The sequence below is a fragment of the Lolium rigidum genome, chromosome 1 (assembly GCF_022539505.1).
Source record: "Lolium rigidum isolate FL_2022 chromosome 1, APGP_CSIRO_Lrig_0.1, whole genome shotgun sequence".
Classification (NCBI taxonomy): Eukaryota; Viridiplantae; Streptophyta; class Magnoliopsida; order Poales; family Poaceae; genus Lolium; species Lolium rigidum.
This window is the reverse complement of record NC_061508.1, coordinates 218,996,516-219,009,635: the sequence shown is the minus strand read 5'-3', so window position 1 is coordinate 219,009,635 and position 13,120 is coordinate 218,996,516.

Sequence of the window (13,120 nt, the reverse complement as noted above, 5' to 3'; positions counted from 1 at the left end):
CAAAAAAGGAACCGGCGTTCACATTGATATTTTTGAGAGCCATGTTGTCGTTGGGGAAGTAGTCGTCAGCCTCCGTGATACGTCGCAAACGTATCTATAATTTTTGATGCTACATGCTTGTTTTATAACAATTTATATATGTTTTGCTCACACTTTATTGCACTTTTATACATTTTTCGGCACTAACCTATTAACAAGATGCTATAGTGCCAGTTTCATGTTTTCTGCTGTTTTGTATTTCAGAAAAGTTGTACAAGAAATATTCTCGGAATTGGACGAAACAAAAGCCGAAATCAATATTTTTCCGTAACGAAGATAGAGTCCAGAGGGGGGCGAAGAAGAGGCGCGGGGCGGCCACACCATGCCTTGGCGCGGCCAAGCCTGAGCCCACGCCAAGGGGTGGTGTGGGCCCCCTGGCCTCCACCGACCTCGCCCTTCCGCCTATTTATTCACGATATCGGGAAAAACCTAAACACCCGAGCCTCCATCCATGAAAAGTTCCGTCGCGACCGTCATCGCAGACCCTAGCTAGGGAGGGTTCTGAAGCTCTTCCCGGCATCCTGCCGCAGGGAGAGATCGTCACCGGAGGCATCTACATCGCCATGCCCGCCTCCGAAGTGATGCGTGAGTAGTTCATCCCTGGACTATGGGTCCATATCAGTAGCTAGATGGTTGTCTTCTCCAATTTGTGCATCATGTTTAGATCTTGTGAGCTGCCATACATGATCAAGATCATCCTTATGTAATGCTACATGTTGTGTTTGCTGGGATCCGATGAATATTGAATACTATGTTGAGATCGCTTATGTATTCTTGTCATATGTTATTTGTGATCTTGCATGCTCTGTATTGCTAGTAGTTGCTCTGGCCAAGTAAATGCTTGTGACTCCAAGAGGGAGTATTTATGCTCGATAGTAGGTTCACGCCTCTAGTTTTCTGAAAGAGCGATAATAACTTCTAAGATTGTAGATGTGTTGTTGCTACTAGGGAGAAAACAACAATGTTTTATCCAAGGTTATTCTATTATTTACTTTACACACATTGCTTAATGCGATAATGTGTTGCTTGCAACTTAATACTGGAAGGGGTTCAGACGATAACCGGAAGGTGGATTATTAGTCATAGACCCAGTTGGATTACGGTCTATGTATTATATTGTAATGCCCAAACGAATCTCATAGTAATCATCTTGTCATGTATGGTCTTTATTCTGTCAATTGCCCAACTGTAATTTGTTCACCCAATATGTTATTTATCTTTATGGAGAGACACCTCTAGTGAACCGTGGACCCAGGTCCTTTCTTTTACACTGATACAATCATCTTGTTCTGTTTACTTACTGCAAGCACTGTTCTCTTTAATTCTACTGCAAACATCTCTTTCCATACTATACATTTAATCCTTTGTGTTCAGCAAAATCGGTGAGATTGACAACCTCACTATAAGTTGGGGCAAAGTATTTTGGTTGCGTTATGTGCAGGTTCCACGTTGTTGCTGACACCGGTAGTGCGCCCTGCCACAAGTCAGGTAGCAACACATTCAGAAGTCACGCCTTTCTCCTACTGGTCGATTAAACCTTGGTTTCTTACTGAGGGAAAACTTGTTGTTGTGCTCATCATACCTTCCTCTTGGGTTCCCCAACGGTGTGCAATCTGCGCTCATCACTCCCCAAAAACCTCATCGCCTCTCTCTTACATGATCACAAGAGACGGGGTTTGGAGACCGGTTGTCACGCCCATGGGTACACGCTGGCATACTGGGTGGAGAAGCCTTAAGCGATTGCCTAATGCTCTGGAACCGAGTGGTAGGCGCATAGGATGTGTGGTATTGTGTAATCTCTTGGAGAGGGGTGGCATCGCTTTTATAGACACAAGAGGAGGAGGCATCAGTATTCGTTGTTCACTAAGCAAAAGACGTTTTAGGTTTATGCGCAACCGATCAAATTTCATTCATGCGCGACAAAAGGAAAAAAGAGGTGTCGGCTCAAGGCATTCCCGCAAACCGCGGCGAGGCGGGTGGAGGAGGAGCGCACGTGTATAAATCCTCTTCTCATGTTTGTACAACAAGTGGAGTATCCCTTTTATAAGAAGGTTTAACTTTCTCTAAACTATAAACTAACAATCTGGACTAAACTTTTATCCCACCTCTTGCCTTGCATGAATAGGTTATTGGGTTTCTGGGATTTCAAAAATTATGAAATAGAATAGATAGGTGGGCCAAATTTTGAACAGAACTCATCCTAATTTTACTGCGAGTGATGTTTTGGAACATGGGAGCATATGCTCCTTTTATTTTGAAATGCATCTTAGACATATTTTCAAATGTTAAAAATTTTAAAACAAGAAATTCGCATGTATATCTTCACGTGCTACATGCTCACAAAGTCGTTTCATGAAAAATCTACTTGTCGTGTGACGCGTGTAAAAATGACAAAATCCGGTGCTTGAAAAAGGCTTTTCACACATAAATTTTCTCTTTTTTATATAGACCAAAAGAATGATTTTTCGCGAAACTTGACAAACTTACATATATTGTGGGCATGTACATGTAGAATTTTTTGTAAATTTTTTTCGACACTTCACAATACGTTTTTTTATTAGAGGAAACGTATGCACCCAGGAGCCGAATTGAGTTTTTCAAGATGTAAGACTAATTTTAGCTATATATACGAGGATGTGGAGGTCCATAGGACCAGCCCATCTAGACAATTTCCCCCAAAGCCTACAAGATCGATGTTGATACCCTTATTAGTTAATCCAATGACCTTGTACAATCTTTGGATGCATCGGACTTGTACATAAACTCTTCTTTATCTATCAATGCATCGAAACGCAAGGCTTTTGCGTTTTCGCGAAAAAGACTTAGGAGCAGTGAGATGTAGAAGGGGCATAAAATTGTAAGCCAGTGTATTAAGGCCAAACCTCGCATGCTAATTCCTCATACTAAATTAGTTCCTTCTTCTACCACCGAGGCTCACCAGCTAGTTGCTGCTCGTAAGTTCTTCAACTGCAGTTCAACTCCATGCGTCCATTATTTCATCCTAGAGGATATACTATTTTCGCTAAACCAAATCTTAATTTGGCTTCTATCTCCCCCTGAGCACCACATTTACTCTGAATGCAAGAAGAAATGCAACAGTTGGAGGCAGTAAACATATTACTACTTCCTCATACTCCTTCCGTTCTTATCCATGTACGTTCATTGTCTCACATGGTCATTCTTTGTGAACTCCATCTAGAATTCACGATACCTCCCATTCCTAGCTGATTTATTTTACCAGCTCAAGACTAATGCATTCTAGCATATACCCTAGCAGAGATTCTTCCTGGTCTTAATACTACGCATCCTAGAGAAGAAAACATGGATCTATACTTATGGTCATAGGTCTTGGAAAGCAGACATGTGGTCTAGGACAATAGTGATAATTGATTTACCTACCATGTGCAAACTTTGGGTGCATTCTGAGTATTCCAGAATACGGAAAAACGAAAAAAAATATTTAGAGGTGTAAAAAATTCTGGAATTCTTTATGTGGATACATACTAATGTGATGGACATATCTGCAAAGTTTCGCTAGAAAATACATTGTATTTTGTGTTACACAAAAATCATAAATTTTTTGATCTAAAAAGAGGGGAAAAAACTCAATTTTGATCCACACTTATCTTTTTGTGTAGATTTCAGATGATACAATATTCTGATGAAACTTTGTTGTTGGGCCTCCAATAGCACTTTCCGATGGTAGCTAGCTTCTAATGAATGCAGTATGGAAATTTTATGAGACCAGGCCTTTTTCTAATTCACAAGAAAGGGTGCCCCTGTAGAGGTGAAATCTGAGATCTATACTTAGAAGGCACTTTCTTTTTTGAAATCCAAGGCAAAAGCTTTGCCTGTTCATTGATTAAGAAGTTGCCTGGTTAATTAGAAGGCACAAAAATTATGTGCAGAAATGTGAGTGCAACAATAGAAAGGCCCACTTTGGTGCCGCTGTTCTATCCCTTCTGAAGGGTACTACAAAGCATGATGATTTTAAATAATACAATTCCTTGCGATGTATGAGGGTTGACATGAATTTGGGCGAATCGATGGAGAAAAATACGAACACAACATTTGTTACAAACTACGGTAAATTTACTCGGAGAACATGACCAAGAAGCTTGAAAGATATGAGCAGTCAAAACATTTCCCATGTACTGCAGTACACTATTAGGATTTTCTACCATATCTACTTGTTTTTTTTTTTTTTTTGACGAAAAGGCAGCCTGGCCTGCTTTTCATTTCAATTAGGAGATGGTACAAGATGTACAAGGGTAAAAGGAAAAAGAATAGAAAGTAAAGAAACCTCCAAGAGGAGGCAACGAACAAAAGAGAGAAAAGAAAGGAAAAGCATCAGCATCAGCATCAGCAGAAAGCAAGGAGTTCCTAATCTGGCTCTCTAGGTCTTCTCATCAGTTCGTCTGCTGCTGGTTTGCCAGCGTCCTTCCAGGCTTTGGCCTCCTCAACAATGCATCTTTGAATCCTTGTTAGCGAAGACGCCTTGTTCTGGAAAATCTGGGTGTTGCGTTCCTTCCATAGTGTCCACCAGGTTAACTGAACCAGCGTCGTCCAGCTCTTGCGTCGGGGTGGGGGCAGCAAACGCCGAGATTGGGAGATCCATCCATCCAGGCTTGGTGTGGTAGCATTGGGCGCAAGGTGGACAGGCAGGCGAGCATTCGAGAGTAGCCTCTCCCAAAGTCTGATGGTAACCGAGCACGTTGCCAGCAGGTGCAGCGCCGTCTCAGGTTCGCTTAGGCAAAGGACGCAAGCAGAGTTATGCGGCCAACCTTTCTTCTCCAGGCAATCCGCTGTGTGGAACTTGCCGAGGATCGCAAGCCAGGCGAACACCCGACATTTGAGAGGTGCCCCGTGTTGTGAATGGGCAACTAGTATTCACAGAGGGCCATAGGCCAGTACATGTACATGTGTGACAATGTGCAGGTAAGCCCCTCATACACTAGGGAATAACGGAAAAGGGACTATACAACTCTAACACCCCCCTCAAACTCATGGTGGGTCAACAACACTGAGTTTGGAGAGAAAGAAACCATGCTGTGCTCTAGTCTGGGCCTTCGTGAAGAAGTCAGCAAGCTGAAGCTACGAAGGCACATAATGAAGAGCCATAACCTGATGTTGAACGAGCATGACGCACATAGAAGGCATCAACACCGATGTGTTTGGTGAGCTCGTGCTTCACCGGATCACGCGCAATGCTAATGGCACCGATCTTGTCCGATAAGAGCGGAGTCGGAGCGTCGGCGAAACACCAAAGTCCGCAAGTAACCAGCGTAACCAAGTCACCTCAGCCGTCAAGAGAGCCATCGCTCTCAACTCAGCCTCAACACTCGAACGAGAGACTGCAACCTGCTTCTTGGTCTTCCAAGCAATGAGAGAGCCACCAAGAAAGACACAGTAGGCGAAAGAGACTTGCGATCCTCTGGATCACTAGCCCAGGTAGCATCTGAGTAGGTCTGGAGCTGTAAGGAGCTGGAGCGAGGAAAGAAAAGCCGACGGGAGATAGTGCCACGAAGATAGCGAAGGACACGAAGAAGATGACTATAGTGGACACTAGTGGGAGCAGCCATGAACTGACTCAGAATGTGGACTGGGTAGGAGATGTCAGGACGTGTGACATCAAGGTAGACAAGACTCTCAACCAAGTGACGATAGCGAGTCGGGTCCGGAAGAGGATCACCATCAGTGGAACGGAGGCGGACATTGAGCTCCATAGGAGTCTCAACAATGCGCTCATCACCAAGAGCGGCACGAGTGAGAAGGTCCTGAATATACTTCTCCTGGGAGATATAGAAGCCATCGGAGGTAGAGGAAACCTCAAGCCCAAGAAAGTAGCGGAGAGGACCAAGATCAGTCATGAGAAACTGGTCGCGAAGACGGGCCTTGACAAAGGCAATGTACTCAGGATCGTCGCCTGTGATGATCATGTCATCAACATAAAGAAGAAGCAGTGTCCGACCACGAGAGGATGTGTGGACAAAGAGCGCAGGGTCATGTGCACTAGGGACGAAACCAGCAACGGTGACCACAAAGGCAAAACGCTGAAACCAGGCGCGAGGGGCTTGCTTAAGGCCATAGAGAGAGCGCCGGAGACGACATACCATGCCATCGGGAACAGAGTAGCCAGGAGGTGGCTGCATGTATACCTCCTCAGTCAACTCACCGTTAAGAAAAGCATTCTGCACATCAAGCTGACAGACGGACCGGTGACGAACGAAGCAACGACAAGAAGAGTACGAACGGTGGTCATGTGAGCCACTCGGAGCAAAGGTCTCGTCATAGTCACGGCCATGCTCCTGCCGAAAGCCGCGAGCAACAAGTCGAGCCTTGTAGCGCTCAAGAGAACCATCGGAGCGAGTCTTGATTTTGTAGACCCACTTGCAGGTGATGGGACGAACAGAGGAAGGAGGAGTGACAACATCCCAAGTGCCAGTACGCTCAAGAGCAGCAATCTCCTGAGCCATCGCTAGCTGCCATTCGGGATGAGCAAGTGCATCCCGATAAGAAGTCGGCTCAAGGGCAGCAGAAAGACCATAGTGAGTGGGAGAATAGCGATCAGGAGGAGGACGAGGACGGGCACGAAGATGGTGAGTCGGCTCAGACGGAGAGGGCATCGCATCAGAGGTAGAGGGCATGTCAGGAGAAGCAGCATCATCCTCACGGGGACGACGAGAGTAGTGAAAAGGGTAGGGAGGGACGACCGTAGTCGAGGAAGGTGACATGGGAGAGGAAGGTGTGGAGGGTGGGGACGGTGGTGAGGGAGGAGAGGGAGGTCTGGCGGGTGGAGGAGATGGTGGTGAGATACTCGGCGGAGCAGGGACCGGAGGCACAGGAGGAGGTGAGTCAGGGAACATGAGAAAAGAGATATCATCCACCGAGAAGGAAGAGGAGGGACGCGGGTAGAAAGGACGGGACTCATCAAAAGTGACATCCCGAGATATGCGCATCCGACGACCAAGAGGATCCCAACACTTATATCCTTTGTGCTCAGGGCTGTAGCCAAGGAAGACACACTCAACATATTGAGCACTCAGCTTGGTGCGTTCGCGTGGAGCAAGAAGAACATAGCACACGCAACCAAAAAGACGAAGGGTCGAGTAATCAGGAGTGTGACCAGTGAGACGCTCAAGAGGAATACCACCCTGCAAGGCTGTGGAGGGCTGAAGGTTGATGAGATAGGTGGAAATAGACACAGCCTCAGCCCAGAAGTGAGGAGGAAGAGAGGCAGCGATCATCATCGCACGAGCCGTCTCAAGCAGGTGGCGATGCTTGCGCTCAGCCACACCATTTTGGGCATGGGCGCCAGGGCAGGAGAACTGGGCAAGAGTGCCCTGCTCAGCAAGAAAACCACGCAACAGTTGGGAGATATACTCACCAGCAGAATCAGCCCGAAAGACACGTATAGGCGTGGAAAACTGAGTGTGGACCATGGCAGCAAAACGCTTGTATATCGAGAGAACCTCGCTGCGAGAAGTCATAAAATAAATCCAAGTGTGGCGAGAGAAGTCATCGATAAAAAGAACATAGTAGCGGTGGCCCCCCTTGGAAGCAAAAGGAGCTGGACCCCATACATCAGAATGGACCAAATCAAACGGACGCTGAGATACAGACGCACTAGTAGGATAAGGTAACTGATTCTGTTTACCAAGCCTACAACCCTGACAACCCTGAAGCGAGACATCTCCTGAGACAGGCCCCAGAAGACCTCGACGAAGTAAAGATGACAATCGAGAACCACAAAGACGACCAAGACGATGGTGCCACTGCTGAAAAGAGGTGGTGGTGGAAGCAGCAAGCACACATGGAGCGGTCGATGAAGTGGTGGAAGAAGGAACATGAAGCCAGTCAAGCTCCCAAAGTCCCTGGGAGTCACGGCACCGAGGGCCAGCCCCAACCAGGGCTCGAGTGTGAGTGTCCTGAACAGAACAAGAATCAACATCAAGAATGACCCGACAACCAGAATCAGTGAGTTGAGCAGCGGAAAACAAATTCATGGTAAGACGGGGAACATGAGAAACATCAGGAACGGAAAAGGAGGAAGTAGAAAGAGTGCCACGACTAGCAACAGGGAGAGAAGTACCATCGGCAGTAAGAACACTAACAGGAAGAGGAAGAGGTCGAAGAGAAGAAAGAGAGGAAGAATCAGGAGACATGTGAAAAGAAGCTCCAGAATCCAGAACCCACGAAGATGTACTCGATCGTGGAGAGGAAACAGCCGCGGAGGCAGCGAGTATCCGTCGAAGCGAGCCGGAGGAGGCAAGGAGACGCTGAAGTCTCACTATATCCTGCTCGGTGAAGCCGGTGGTGACAGCGCGCGAAGGTGGAGCACGAGGAGGCACACCCCGCTGTTTCTGGTAGCAGTCGGACTCAAGGTGACCAGACCTCCGACAGTGAGTGCAGAACCGAGGAGGGCGAGAGCGACCCCCACCGCGAGAAGAGCGGGCTCCTCCAGAGGCAGCAGGCACTGGTGTAGGAAGAAGTGGCGGTGCAGGAGCAGTGGGAACTCGAGCAGCAAGAACAGAGGGTGGCCCAAGCAGTCCAGCACCGCGCAGACGAGTCTCCTCAGCACGAAGCTCAGTCAACACCTCTGAGATAGGAACACGGCCTCGAGCAAACAACTGAGCACGACGGGGCTCAAACTCGGGACGAAGTCGAGATAGGAACTCATGGATCCTCTGAAAGTCCATATCTGAGCGTACTGTCCGGCAACACTGGCAAGTACCACAGACAGCACTACGAAGGGAGTCAAGCTGGCGCCAGATCGCCGCACTCTGGGTGTAGAACTCATCAACAGTAGAGTCACCCTGCTGAAGATCATGCTCCTGACGTAACACAGACAAGTACAGAGAATCCCCAGAAGGCTGATAGCGCTGACGAAGGTGAGACCACATCTCAGCTACAGTAGAAAGGCCCATAAACTCAGAAGCAAACTGTGGCTGAACACTCTGAGAGAGAACGGCAGCAGCTCTAGCATCTTCATCACACCACTGAGTAAAAGCAGCCAGACTATCACGGTAGGAACCAAGAGCCTCTGAATAAGCAAGTACCTGCTGCTCATATGCCTCATCAGCTGCAGCATCGGCAGACTTGGCCGCATCCTGAGCAGCCTGAGTAGCGTCATCAGCAAGGGTCGGTCGCACAGGCGGCGGGACAGGAGGCACAGGAGCAGTGGGGCGCGGCGGACAGGAGACCTCGCCGGTAAGGACACCCCACGGTCGAAGACCCCGCATATGGATGCGCATAAAGGCAGCAAACTCCCCATAGTTGGTGCCATCAAAAATCACCGGGCACCAAGGAATGCTAACATAGCCTGCAGAAGAGGATGTCATACTGATACTTCTCTCAGTTTTCTTGTAAACCGCAGATCTGGTCAAAGGTTCACAGAAACGGGTGGAGCCTCAACCAACCATACGTGAACACACCAAAACAAGGCAGAGTGGAGCCTCAAGGCACCAAATCACATATGAGCAGACTCATCCAGGCACGATCGTGAAAGCAAAGTGGAGCCTCAAGCCCGTATACTCACCAGGAGCATGAAGCAGCAGCGGGCAGATCCAGACACACACGCGCACAGCAGGCTCAGGCGATTTCGGCCGGATTCGAGACAGGATCCACCAGATCTGGCATGGATGAAACAATTTCCAGCAGTGGCGGCCCGATTCGAGGCAGGGGCTATCGGATCTGGCTCGGGTGTGGCTGATTTGTGGATAGGAAGAGGAAAGAAAAGGCAGCAACGGCCGGAAAGATCGTCGGCGGCGCCAGACTAGCACGGAGTTGCTACGTGCGGGAAGAGCCTAACCATAGCTCTGATACCATGTTGTGAATGGGCAACTAGTATTCACAGAGGGCCATAGGCCAGTACATGTACATGTGTGATAATGTGCAGGTAAGCCCCTCATACACTAGGGAATAACGGAAAAGGGACTATACAACTCTAACACCCCGCTGTTCCAAATGTTGTCTTCAAAGTTAGTCCGTATCGATCCCTCAAATTGCAACCTGTATGTTGTGGTAGCCGAATAGGTCCCATCCGCACTCCATCGCCAGACCACCGTGTCCGACGTGCCAGGTCGAAGCTGCACATTTTCGAGCTTGGCGTATACAAGCAGGAATTGGTTAAGGGCTGCTGCTGTGAGGTTTTGCTTGAAATGCCGCAGCCACTTGCCCTCGGACAGAGCCTGGTACACAGATAGGTTGCGCATGGTACAGGCCTTGTACAGGTCGGGTGCCAGTATGTCAAGGCTGCGGCCGTCCAGCCATGGGTCGCGCCAGAAGCTCAACTTCAGCCCATCGCCGAGCCTGAAATCCACCGCTGCATTGAAAAGGGATCTGGTGCTCTCATCCCTTGCGGTGGGTAGGTCACTCCAAGGCCTGTCTGTTGAGGTCCAGCGCTGCCAAAGCCAGCGAACGCGCAGAGCTGCAGATTTGCGTTTCAGGTCCGTGATTCCAAGCCCTCCAAACTCAAGCGGCCTGCATATATTGGCCCATCGAACAAGGCATCGACCTCCGGATGCAAGCTCATCATTATTCCAGAGGAAACTCCGTCTGAGCTTGTCGATAGCCTTGATCAGCCAAATCGGAGGGTCGAACACAAGCAACTGGTAGATGTTCATGGCTGAAAGGACATGCTTGACCAGCAGAAGCCGAGCATCAAGGGAGAAGCTCCCTTTATTCCATCCCTTGACCTTCCCAGCAAGCTTGTCAAGGGCAGGCTACATGTCCCCTTTGCGCAGCCTCCTGTCCGACAACGGCAGCCCAAGGTAGGTACAGGGGAATTCCTGTGTGAGGCACTCCAGGGCTGACGACAGAGCGTTGAGGTTGACCCCTTGGCATTGGATTGGTAAGATTGAGCTTTTATTGAAGTTGGTGAAAAGCCCTGATGCCTCCCCGAAGCTTTGTAAAAGTAACTTGACAGAGTTGAGGTCGGCAGGCTCTGGGTTGGTGAATATTACGACGTCGTCGGCGTACATGGATATCCTGTTCTTCGGGTTCAGCAGACGGTTCTTCGTCAAGGCGCCCACGCGATCAGCCATAGCGAACAGTTCCGCAAGGATGTCGGTTGCAATGACGAACAACAGGGGTGAGAGAGGGTCGCCTTGCCTGAGGCCCCTCCTGTGCATTATGTTTGCGGTGAGCTCTCCGTTGACAAGGATCTTAGTGGTAGATGTTAGCAGCAAGCATGCTATCCAATCCCTCCATCGCTGGCCAAAGCCCTTGGCCTCCAGTACTTCCAGCAAGAACTCCCAGGAAATGGAGTCGAAAGCTTTCTGTAGGTCCAACTTGAGTAAAAGGGCTGGCATCTTCTTCTGTCTGAACAGTCTGGCCTGTGCTCTGACGAAAACGAAGTTATCATGGATCGCTCGATTTTTAACGAAGGCACTTTGGCAGGGGGTGACCAGCTCATGCATTCTTGGCCTGAGACGAATTGCCAAGATCTTTGTAAAGAGCTTGGCGAAGAAGTGAACCAAGCTGATGGGCCTGAAGTCTTTGGGGTGGACAGCATCCGGTGACTTGGGGAGCAAAATCATGGTGGCGGAGTTCAGCAAGTTCAGGTTCCTTGAGGTCTTGCACTCTAGCGCACGGATGGCGCGCATGAGGTCCATGGCAATGATTGTCCAGCATTTCTTGAAGAATAAGGCAGTGAATCCATCGGGGCCTGGAGCTTTGTCAGATGGCAGGTCCATGATCGCCGCGCGCACCTCTTCGATGGTTAGAGGCGCTTCTTGGTCATTGAGGTCGAAGCGGGAGATGCCAAGAGCGGCCAAGTTCAGCGTGTGTGCTCTTTGTCGGTTCTCCCCCAGGAGCTGATTGAAGAAGCCCCAGATGGCCTCCTCCTTGCCCTCTTGCTCGGTGTAGCAATTGTCATCGATGACAATCCTATGGATAAAGCTCTTGCGTCTCCTGGCCGATGCCTTGGCGTGGAAGAAACGTGTGCTCGAGTCCCCTTCGCGCAGCCACTGAATTCTTGAACGCTGTCTCCACATGGTCCTCTGAATTGCGGCGATCCCAAGGCGGTTCATCTTGAGCATAGATCGGAATTGGTGCTCCGCTTCAGTTAGCTGCCTGCGGTCCATGGCTTGGTCCAGTTTAAGGATTAGCTCGCTGGTGATTGCGGCTCGGAGCTCGAGGTCCGTGGTGAACTTGGAGCTCCATTGTTTGAGAGCCCTTGCAGTGCTTGTAAGCTTGACATGTAGGTTGATGAAGGGGTCAACGTGATGCGGCGAGGAAGTCCAATTCTGCGATACTACTTCCATGAAATCATCCCTGGCCACCCACACATTCTCGAACCTGAAGCGACGCATTGGCCTGAATCCGGCGTCTGTGCTAAGGAGCATGGGACAGTGGTCTGAGATTTCTGACGAGAGGGCTTGCAGCATGCAGTTTGGGAAGGCGGCTTCCCAATCTTGATTGTATAGGATACGGTCCAGCTTGACCATGGTGGCGGCTTGCTGCTCATTGCTCCAAGTATATCATCTTCCATGCAGGTATAGGTCTTTGAGCTGGAGGTCGTTGATGAAGTTGCGAAACGCTGCCATGTTACGGCGGTTGATGTTGCGGTTGTTCTTATCACTTGCTTGGGCAATCAGGTTGAAATCTCCCGCTACGATGGTGGCAATGGCTGGTGGCATGTCAGTGGCTATCCGGTCTCTGAGAGACTGAAGGAAAACGACTTTTTCGGCATCAAGCTGCGGCCCGTACACAGAAATGAGGTTGATGTTGTCCCCTGTGCTTGCGAGGGTGCCATGGACGGCCACGGACCAGGGCGAGATAAAGTCGGAGATTAGCTGAAACTCATTGGGCTGCCAGGCGATCAGGATGCCTCCTCTGGTTCCATCTGCTGGGGCAAAACTGAATTCAGAGAATCGAGGGCCGCAACACTGACGAACAATCTCCAAATTGATGCTCTGTAACTTGGTTTCCTGGATACAGACTACTGTGGCATTGCAGTTGCGAATTACAGCACATACTACTCCCCTGCGGGCTACATCGTTGAGGCCTCTCACATTCCAGACTAAGAAATTGTAACTCATGATGATACAAAGTCGACTAGGACTGACTCCCCTGCTTA